Genomic DNA, 10992 nt, shown 5'->3' with positions numbered 1-10992 from the left:
ACAGCCAGAAGGGGGTATTTAAAGTAACAGAACCTGAAATGTGGAACTGGCTGAATTCAGGATATGGGGGTTTTAACAAACATCTGCAAATTCTGTAACACCCCTTCCATCAAGAGGTAGAGTCTCTGCTCCTTCTTGAAGTTGGGCAGGTCTTGGTGACTGCCTGGATTAACAGAATGTGGTAGAAATGACACTGTATGATTTCTGAGGTTAGGAAAGAAATAAGCCATGGGGCTTCTGACAGTTTTCCTTGGGACTCTCACTCTGGGAGCCTTCAGTCACCACAGAAGAAATTCAGATCCCCGAGGCTGCCATGTGGACAGACTGCGTAGAGGGGGTTGCCTGAGAAGCCCCAGCTGTTGGAGTCTTCCCATTTCAGTCACCGCCTTCATGGGATGAAGTCTTTGCAAGAACCCCTTAGCTTCTGTCTGATACCATGAGTAAGGCCTCCCTCGCTGAGTCCAGTCAACCCCCAGAATCGTGAGCAAAATACATGATTGTAATTGCTTTAACCACTGTTTTGGGTGATTTGTTGTGCAGCAACAGATAACCAGAATAGCAAGTGAAGGCAGTCAGGACTCCTTCTTTCTGATAGCAATCTTTGGTAAGAGTCAGTTAAGCTCTTTGTTAAGTGATTACCTGCCGTGTCTGGGGACTCAGCCCACTGAGACTAGAACTTTAGAGATTCGGGCAAATTGAGAGTACTTAAATGTATCATATCATCTATAAATTGCAAGATCCTAAGAAGCTTCTCCTGGAACTGATGAAAAGGAATGAACGTCACCAATGATGTGGTTGGGTATACAAGATATATATGAGTTAGATATGACTTTGAAATATTTCAAGATGCTGAGGAAATAAGTAAGCATGTAATCTTTCCATGAGATAGTTGCATTAAATTGGACGAGACATTTCTGGAAATGCCTTGAAAGGACTGTGAGTGTGTGTGTGTGTGTGTGTGCACATTCATACCCAGGCACTGAATAGCCAAGGATATGGACTGTAATGGATCTATTTTTCTCTTTACCCTGCATTATTTCCTTTTAAATACAACCCTTTCTATGTCTTCTCCTCAGGTTTACCCTCAGGAGAGCCATCCCTCCTGTCCATTCACTAGAGGATCTGAAGCTGCCATTATCTTAACATGATGGGTTAGGAGGTAAAACCTGGCCCATGCTGGGCCTCCCAGAGGTCTTCCCAGCATTGCTGACCTGAGCAGGAAGGCAAATAGGGGGGTGAGAGGGAGAGACCCTTCGCGCTCTGCACTTGAATCTGTAATAATGAAAGACCAAATCTGAGAGCGGAAACGCTCCTAGCCTCATGCAGGATGAAGCCAACACAGAGAGAAAATAGTTGGTGGGAGACCAGAAAAGCCCATGTGGTGCTTGAGTAGCTACCTTTGCCACCACTGACTTACAGCAGCCAAAAATTCACGGCCAACACTGTTTGATTTAATCATCAGCAATCAACAGAATCTTTTAACACAGTTCCAGGGCCATAGAAAGCACCCAATAAATGCTTTTCAAACCTGTTTTCTACTGTTGTGCTTCAGCAAGAAGGAGAAAAGTCAACTATGCATGAGAAATGTGTTCAAAGCCACACTCCATTGGGGCTCAGTGGGCCACGAAGTCAGCTCACTCCATCAGCCTCCTGTAGAGCCCTTAAAATATAGCAGTGCCCAGATCCCACCCCGGATCCCTGAATGAGAATCTTTAGGGATGGGGCCTAGTGCCTGTGTATTGTTAAAAATTTCATGGGTGGATCCTGACTAAGTAAACACAGGTGCTTATCTCCACTCCTTCCTAAAACCCCATAAAATGACAGCAAAAAGAATTAAGGAGCTAAAAATATACAAAAGCAAAAAGAACAGGAGTAGAGCCAACAGCAGATGAGAAATGTCAATAACATTTTGTACCATGGAAACTGCATGGAAGAGTCAACAAAGAAAACCGAATCTAAATGCCCACGGGAAGATAAACAGAGGCAAGCCTGTTTGCACACAGGACCCCAGAAAGGCCCAGAAATTGATCATATGTACCAGGTACCCTGAAAGACAGAGGGGCAAAGTTGGGTTGAAAACAGGAGGATTGGTTACAACCCTGTGCAAGAAGCAGTTTGTGCCCCGATAAATGTCCCACCCACATTGCCAGGCAACAGCCCTTCCTTCAACAGGCAGAAGATAAGGTTCGTTCTCTAGGGAGGATCAACAAGCCAGGTGCTAGAATCTGGGACTCAGGCACAGGTGAGGGCAAGAGGAGATGTCCCTAAGATTAGGAGAGTTAAAATATCACAGGCTGAAAGGAGAGAACCTCCATCCCTCTTCCCTTCCTGCTTCCCCAGTGCTGGAACTAAACTTAAACCTTCAAGACAAGAGCATAGAGAGGAATCCTCCCAGAGAAAATTGATAGGCCCGAGAGAAAGACCCACAGGTAAAGACATTTGGGTGTCCCCATCAAAAAGCCAAATCCCCACCCATTGACCATATCAGGTCATGATCCTACCCATGTGCTCCAGGCTTCCATTTAGCTTTTCAGAGACTCACATTTAGATGTGAATGACAGCCAATGATCCCCAACACGTGAGGAAAACTACTTCAGGAAAAGAGACCAAAACCGTTACATGGGACAAAGATGCCTGGAAGAAAAAAGGCAATGAAGGGAGTAAAAGAAAACTTCTTTAAAAATTGTAATTAATCTGCTCACAGACAGAAGATATTACAGCAATGAAACTAAAATAAAATGCTATTTTTAAGAACCATTTGAGAACAAGAAAGATTATGGCAGAATAAAAGAAGTAAAAGATAAAGTCGCAAAAAGCTCACAGAAATTAGAATTTTTTAATGGAAAATAAAAGAGAAAAGATGAGTGGCCATTCAAAAAATATTCCAAAAAGTGAAAACTTAGAGGAAAAATTTAACCCCCCCAAAAAAAAACTACAAGAAAAATCATTAGAACTAAGGACATGCATTTCCCTTTTATGATGGCAGGAGGTAGAAACTCCAATCTCAAAACCCCAAAACCACTGGTTAACTGCTCATTTTATCTCTACAAACTTACATTCACAGGAAATACATGGGGATAATAAAATAATTGCTACTTACTGAGAACTTACTCTATGCCCAGTGCTTGCTGTGTCTTACATGCCTTATATCTCATTTAATCTTCATAGCAATCCTATGAAAATGGGTGCTATTATTTTTCCTGCTTGCAGATGAAAAAACTAGAATTCAAAAAAGTAAAGTGATTTAGGGGCTATAATTCAACCCAAGACTGCCTGTCCTAACCTATTCTGCTTCTTGCCTGTTAATACAAACTGCATATATGCACACATACACACACACACACACACACACACACACACAGAGAGAGATCTTTACCGGTGCCGCCCCTTGCTCTTACCTCTTGGGTAGCTGCTAACCAGTTTTGTTACTTGCTTTCTTTTGTTATTTTACTTTTCATAAAGACTTAATCCTTTTTGCCACTTCACATTCTCAATTTTTAACTAAATTGGCCATTTTCTGCTTTTCATTTGGGAGCTTTGCACACAGAAATGTGAAAAATAGCTCAGTCCTTGGGCTTGCTGTACCAGCTCATATGGCCCTTTAACCTCACAGTCATTCTTCAGAAGTCAAAATCCCCTGAAAAAGAAAAATCTTCCTTTTGTCCCTATTTGATTAGGTAAGAGGCTGCTAAGGAAGGACTTTGCAGAGATGCAGAAGAGTTCACATCCCCCGTGAAATGCAAAGACCAGCTGGGAGACAATATTGATAGATCTTGGGATGGGAACAAGACCGCCTTTCACCAAGGACTGCTTTATTTGAAAGTGTGAAGATAATGTCAACAGTGTCTGTCTTTGGGCTCCTCTCTAAAGAAAGGGTATGTGTTCAGCTGGGCTGAGCCGGCCCACTCCGAATAAAGGCAATGACAGAATCTTTCAAGGCACGTTGGCTCTTATGTGAACATTATGGTACATTGGCACTGAAAGCTTATAAAATACCTCAAAGGCTACAATGTTACTGCACAGCAAGGAGAGGTTTTTCTTCAAGGATGCACACATGCAATTTCTTCAGTCCTATCTATCTAGGTATTCTTTTATTTTTAAATTTTATTTATTTATTTGTTTTTGAGGCAAAGTCTTGCTCTATTGCCCAGGCTGGAGTGCAGTGGCATGATCTCGGCTCACTATAACTTCTGCCTCCTGGGTTCAAGCAATTCTCCTGCCTCAGCCTCCCGAATAGCTGGGATTGCAGGCATGCACCACCACGCCCAGCTAATTTTTTGTATTTTTAGTAGAGATGGGGTTTCACCATGTTGGCCAGGCTGGTCTCGAACTCCTGACCTCAAGTGGTCTGCCCGCCTTGGCCTCCCAAAGTGCTGTGATTACAGGCGTGTGCCACCACGCCCAACCTATCTAGGTTTTTTATTTATTTATTTATTTATTTATTTATTTTTGAGGCGGAGTCTCACTCTATTGCCCAGGCTGGAGTGTAGTGGCACAATCTCCGCTCACCACAACCTCTGCCTCCCGGGTTCAAGCGATTCTCCTGCCTCAGCCTCCTGAGTAGCTGGGACTACAGGCACATGTCACCATGCCGGCTAATTTTTGTATTTTTAGTAGAGACGGGGTTTCACTATATTGGCCAGGCTGGTCTTGAACTCCTGACCTCGTGATCTGCCCCCTTCGCCCTCCCAAAGTGCTGGGATTACAGGCATGAGCCACCACGCCCAGCCCTATCTACATATTTTTAATGTATCTGTTTCCATAGTGGGTCAGAGGCTCTTCTGTTCCACAAAAACTGTGTGACTAATGCCGACTTTTTAGCAGGGACCATCTCTTCCAGATTCACAAAGGGCGAAAGGAATAATGAGGCGACTAGGGTTAGCTCCCTAATATGTGTCATCACTGAAGCAAATAGAGAGGTTAGAAAACAGATGATATCCACCACCAAAAGGAGAAAAGGTAGGTACAGTGACGGGTCGACTTTCAAGACGGGATTGTCCTGTGAGTCGTTGAAAACAATTCCATAGTAACAAAAGAACATCATTTTGCTAAGCCACCAATATAATTATGCCTTTGGCTATTTATGGGATTATGAAAATCTTGAAAATCACCTGTAGATCAAATTAAATGAATGGCAGCATTTGACAAGATATAAAAATCATTAAATTATCCCAAAGTTTATAATACTTAGGGCATTCCACTTAAATATTCTTAAATTAATTTGAAAAAGAGGCCAAGCATGTTGGCTCATGTCTGTAACCGCAGCACTTTGAGAGGCCAAAGTAAGAGGATCACTTGAGTCCAGGAATTCCAGACTAGCCTGGGCAAAATAGCAAGACCCTGTCTCTATAAAAAAAAGTTTAAAAATTAACCAGACATGGTGGCACCTGTAGTCCCAGCTATTCTGGACGCTAAGGTGGGAAGATTGCTTAAGCTAGGTGGTCAAGACTGCAATGAGCTGTGATCACATTGCACTCCAGCCCGGGGGATAGAATGAGATCCTGTCTCAAAAAGAAACCAAGAAGAAAAAGAAAAAGTTGTTAAAATAGTATTTTGCAGACTACCCAGTGTTTTTCACATCATTTTGTTTGGAGCTTTAAGATACATTTATGAGATGGATATGTCTCCTGTTACTCTCCTCATTTTACAGAGAAGGAAACTAAGGCTCAGAAAAGCTAAGAGATTTGTCCAAGATCACACAACTAGTAAGAATAATGGCTAAATTACTATAGTACTTTACAAGACACTAAGTGCTTTTAAATTCACCATATCCTGTGGAACTCTCCCTATAGTCCTATTAGAACAATGTTTACTAGTAGGCCCATTTCTCAGAAGTAAACTGAGGCTTTGATAAGTGAGAAAGTTTTCCTTTTCAAGGTCTCACCATTGGTAGGATTGGTCAATTCAATACCCACATCCCAGATTCCAAATCTCACTCTCTATCTACTAGAATTCAAATCCAGGTCTACTGACTACGAATCCATTGCACTTTCTGCTGAACCACCTGGCCTTGAAGAGAATAGAGAAATAAATATTCTCCCCTCTTAACTGGCATTTGTTGGGCTGGATATTTTGAAATCCTTAGCGTCCTTGGGCTCCATGTTGATTATTTCAGCTCATTGGGTATTACAGCAATTGTCTACCCAACAGCGCTTTTAAACTGATTTACGAATAGAAGATGCCTTAGAAACTACAGAAGTCTTAACATATGGAAGTACGGCTATAGTACGGCTATAGTTTGGATATTTAACCCTCCAAGCTTCATGTTGAAACTTGATTTTCAGTGTTGGAGGTGGGGCCTATTGGAGGTGTTTGGGTTACATGGGCAGATCCCTCATGAAAGGCTTGGTGCTGTCCTCACTCTATTATTCCTGTGAGAGCTGACTGTTGAAAAGAGCCTGGCACCCCTCTGTGTTTCTCTCTCGCTTCCTCTCCGGCCATGTGATCTCTACACATGGGCTCCCCTTCCCCTTCTGCCATGAGTGGAAGGAGCCTGAGGCCCTCATCAGAAACAGAGGCTAAGGCCATGCCTTTTTTTTTTTTTTTTTTTTTTGAGGCAGAGTATCACTCTGACACCCAGGTTGGTGTGTGCAGTGGCATGATCTCAGCTCACTGCAACCTCCGCCTCCCGGGTTCAAGTAATTCTTCTGCCTTAGCCTCCTGAGTAGCTGGGATTACAGACACCCGCCACCACACTCGGCTAATTTTTGTTTTAGTACAGATAGCATTTCACTATGTTGGCCAGGCTGGTCTCGAACTCCTGACCTCAAGTGATCCACCCACCTCGGCCTCCCAAAGTGCTGGGATTACAGACACGAGCCACCGCGCCCAGCCCGGGGCCATGTTCCTTGTACAGCCTGCAGAACTGAGAGTCAAATAAACCTCTTTCTTAAATAAATTATGCAGCCTCAATAATTCCTTAATGGCAGCACTGAATGGACTGAGGCAAGTACATTCATATATAGCATGATATTTGAAATTTTACATTGAAACCAAGACCTATGATTTTAGAAGACCTAAGCATGCCTCAAAATGCCATCACTAAGCCCTCCACCAGGTCAATGTGTTGAATTGAAAGCATGCAGTAAGGTAGTTTCAAAGCAACACCCACGCGGCCACCTACAAAATACCCTGTTGTTCTGAAGACCCTAAACACTCCTCTTAGAGTAATCTAAATCTCACCAGGTCCAACTGGGAGACAACAACGAATCTGTTAACAAAGTCCAAAGGTTATTAGTCCTAACATAGCGTTCTGTCACTTTTCTTCTCTTTTTAATTCAAAGTTAACTTTATTTTGGCATTGATTTTGGTGTCTGGTATAATTTCATTTTTCAAGCAAAATTTAAAGACTGTCATTTCCACACACTTGCACCCAATGAGAAACAGCTTTGGTGACAACTTTTTTTATTAAAGTTCCTCATGACCAAACAATAGTGCTTCATTCATCTGAATTGAAAGACAAGGTTGTCAGAAAATCTGTAAACTGTTTCCACACAAATCCCCAAGCACTATGAATAGTGCCTCTGTCCAACTTTTTTCAGAGGTCTGGCTTCAGCACAAAACTTGGCTCAGTAGGTTTCATAAAACCAATCTTCAGATGCCACAAATACCCAGCGGGTTTTCTGTTGACTCTGAAAATATCATATACTGTATTTAATCTCTTCATGGGGCACGTTCATTAGTTTAGTTTCCACGTTTCTGATCTATTCGAAGGTTCTTACATGCTCAGGGTATAGTTTTAAGAAATCAAAATGGTTTATTGCTTTTTATGTTTAATACAAAATAATAGGTGTCACTTTTTCTTTTCAACATTTTTACTTTCCTAAACAAAGTGAAGGTAGGGATGAGGGGAAAAAAAACTTAATAGTGTGTTACAAAAGTCCATCATTTTTCTGTTTTCATTTCTCTAATTCTTATGTAACTATGTAGATAGTCTTTGAATTAATACCGAATCTCAATGTCAGTGGAAATCTTGGTGCCAAGAGAACTGCCAGGGATTTAAAACAGAAAGTAGCTCACATGATATATGTAGCTGGCATCAATCTAAGAAACCAGCTTATTAGGGAAGCTTTTCTTTGAAATGCAGCACGAAAGGCTTAACTCATTGCTGCAGATGAGATCTTTCTTGGCTTCACAAGAGAAGGTAGAGCAGGTGCCTATGGTGATTCTCAGATTACGTATTTGATTTTTTTGCAATTAAATGAAAAGTTAGGAACCTCTTGATTGTTCACATTTGTTTTTGCTACAGTTGCTCCCAGGAGAAACAGTATTTCTGCCATTTGTAAATTGGCAGTAACTCCCAGCTTTTCCTTTATGTCGTGGCATATGTTATTAGCAGTCTTCTGTTTCTATGATATTGATATGTTCTTTTTAATCCCTGCTTAAAATTCACTTTTCCTGTGCTTCCATGTGTGAAAACCCACCAGTTTGCGCCACTCTGCCACTACTGTGCATCTTCATTTAACTCAGCACCTATTACATGCTGGCCACTCTCACTGGGCATCTCCACATGTTAGTTCATTTCTATGCTCTCAATAACTTTCAGGGATAAGTGTTTTGGTTTTGTTTGTTTGTTTGTTTGTTTGAGACAGAGTCTCATTCTGTCACCAGGCTGGAGTGCAGTGGTGCAATCTTGGCTCACTAAAACCTCTGCCTCCCGAGTTCAAGTGATTTTCCTACCTCAGCCTCCTGAGTAGCTGGGATTATGGGCACGTGCCACATGCTCGGCTTAGTTTTGTATTTTTAGTAGAGATAGGGTTTCACCATGTTGCCCATAGGGATAAGTTTTGATGTTCTGATTCTACAGATGTCAAACCTGACATTCAGAGATATAAAAAGTAACTCGTCAGCCAGGCGCAGTGGCTCACACCTGTAATCTCAGAACTTTGGGAGGCCAAGTCAAGCAGATCACTTGAGGTCAGGAGTTCAAGACCAGCCCAGCTAATGTGGTGAAACCCCATCTCTACTAAAAATACAAAAAAAATTAGCTGGGGATGGTGATGCACGCCTGTATTCCCAGCTACTTGGGAAGCTGAGACAGGAGAATTGCTTGAACCCGGGGGCAGAGGTTGCAGTGAGCCGAGACCGCACAACTGCACTCCGGGCTAGGCAACACAGCCAGACTCCGTCTCAAAAACAAAACAAAACAAAACAAAAGTAGGCCGGGCTCAGTGGCTCACGCCTGTAATCCCACAACTTTGGGAGGCTAAGGCAGCCTGATCACCTAAGGTCAGGACTTCAAGATTAGCCTGGGTAACATGGTGAAACCACATCTGTACTAAAGAAAACCACAAAAATTAGCCAGGAGTGGTGGCGCGGTAATTCCAGTTACTCAGGAAGCTGAGGCAGGAGAATTGCTTGAACCCGGGAGGTGGAGGTTGCAGTGAGTCGAGATTGCTCCATTGCATTCCAGCCTGGACAATAAGAGTGAACCTCCGCCTCACACACACAAAAAAAGTAATTCATCTACAGTCACAAAGTTCATCCATAGGAGAATTGGGATTTGACCCCAGGGCTAGTGTACTCCAGAGCCTGGTCAGTCCATGTCAGCATGTTGTTCCTTAGATGATGTGTTACATCTGCCTAGAGCAGTAAAAGAGCTATGAATACTGACAGCATCTACATGTGTGTATAAAGGTCACATGGATCATGACTTAGATTCCGCAGGTCTTTGAGATCATCTCTTTCAAACTTCTACACCCTAATAAGCAATTCCCTCTACAACATTCCAAGTAAATGGTTTCTCAGTCTGTGCTTGAGCTGTTTTTAAATGAAAAAAAAAAAAATGTAGTAAATGGCTGTGAATATGATCACACTTACATATAAATATTCATCCCATGGTTGAGTTTCTGCAGCAACGCTCTATTTGGGAGCAATTGTGCAAACAGCCATGCTCAGGGTGGATCAGAGAATTCCCACCAGCAGAGCCAGGCACCCAGGAGAGACCCAGCAATGAGGTATAATCAAGAATTGCAGTCCTTGTTGTTGTTTATGTGCCTTCCTGGGACTGACAATCTTGAAACTTGTCCCCAGAAGGGCCAAACAGCATCCTTTTAAGATGGCACAAACAAGATCAACATAACACAAATTCAGAAAGAAGGGGGATCCCTTACAATCCCACCGGCCGAACTCATCTGTTTCTATTCTTCTTGCTTCCAATCCTTGCCCACATGTAAACATGATTTTTAGAGTTGTAATCAAGTATACTTGCAATTTGCTATTCCACTCTGCATGTTTAACATTATATCATCACATTTTATGATGCTACGCAGTCTGCATAATTACAATTTTTAGTGACTATATGGTAGTCCATCAAATTGACACAATGTAATTTACTTAACTACTCACTCTTAAGTAGTTTCTGGTTTTTCTTTATTATGAATTACTCCACAATGATCATTTTCATTGTTATTGATTTGCCTCTTATTTTGGATGATTTCCTTGGAGCCAGAAATCGGTATATTCTTTTTTTTTTTTTGAGACGGAGTCTTGCTCTGTTGCCCAGGCTGGAGTGCAGTGGTGCAATCTCGGTTCACTGCAAGCTCTGCCTCCCGGGTTCACACCATTCTTTTGCCTCAGCCTCCCAAGTAACTGGGACTACAGGTACCCACCACCACACACAGCTAATTTTTTGTATTTTTAGTTGAGACAGTGTTTCACCATGTTAGCCAGGATGGTCTCAATCTCCTGACCTCGTGATCTGCCCACCTCAGCCTCCCAAAGTGCTGGGATTACAGGTGTGAGCCACCGCGCCTGGCCAAAATCCATATACTCTTTAAAAAATAAATGTAAATGGATTCTGTTTTAAATTTTGTAACACACCAAAGATCCAAGGCCTTAGTGGAATTAACATCATGTGTGGTTATTTTTTTGCATTTTATTTAGTTTAGGTATCTAACAGATTTGTGCTGTAAATAGATAAAATCCTGTTCTCGCGGAGCTTACTTGCTAAGAGAAAGTACAAAGAGAATTTTTTCAAGAGTAAAATAATTT

This window comes from Macaca thibetana, chromosome 17, assembly GCF_024542745.1.
Source record: "Macaca thibetana thibetana isolate TM-01 chromosome 17, ASM2454274v1, whole genome shotgun sequence".
NCBI classification, from domain to species: domain Eukaryota; kingdom Metazoa; phylum Chordata; class Mammalia; order Primates; family Cercopithecidae; genus Macaca; species Macaca thibetana.
This window is presented reverse-complemented; position numbering follows the sequence as displayed.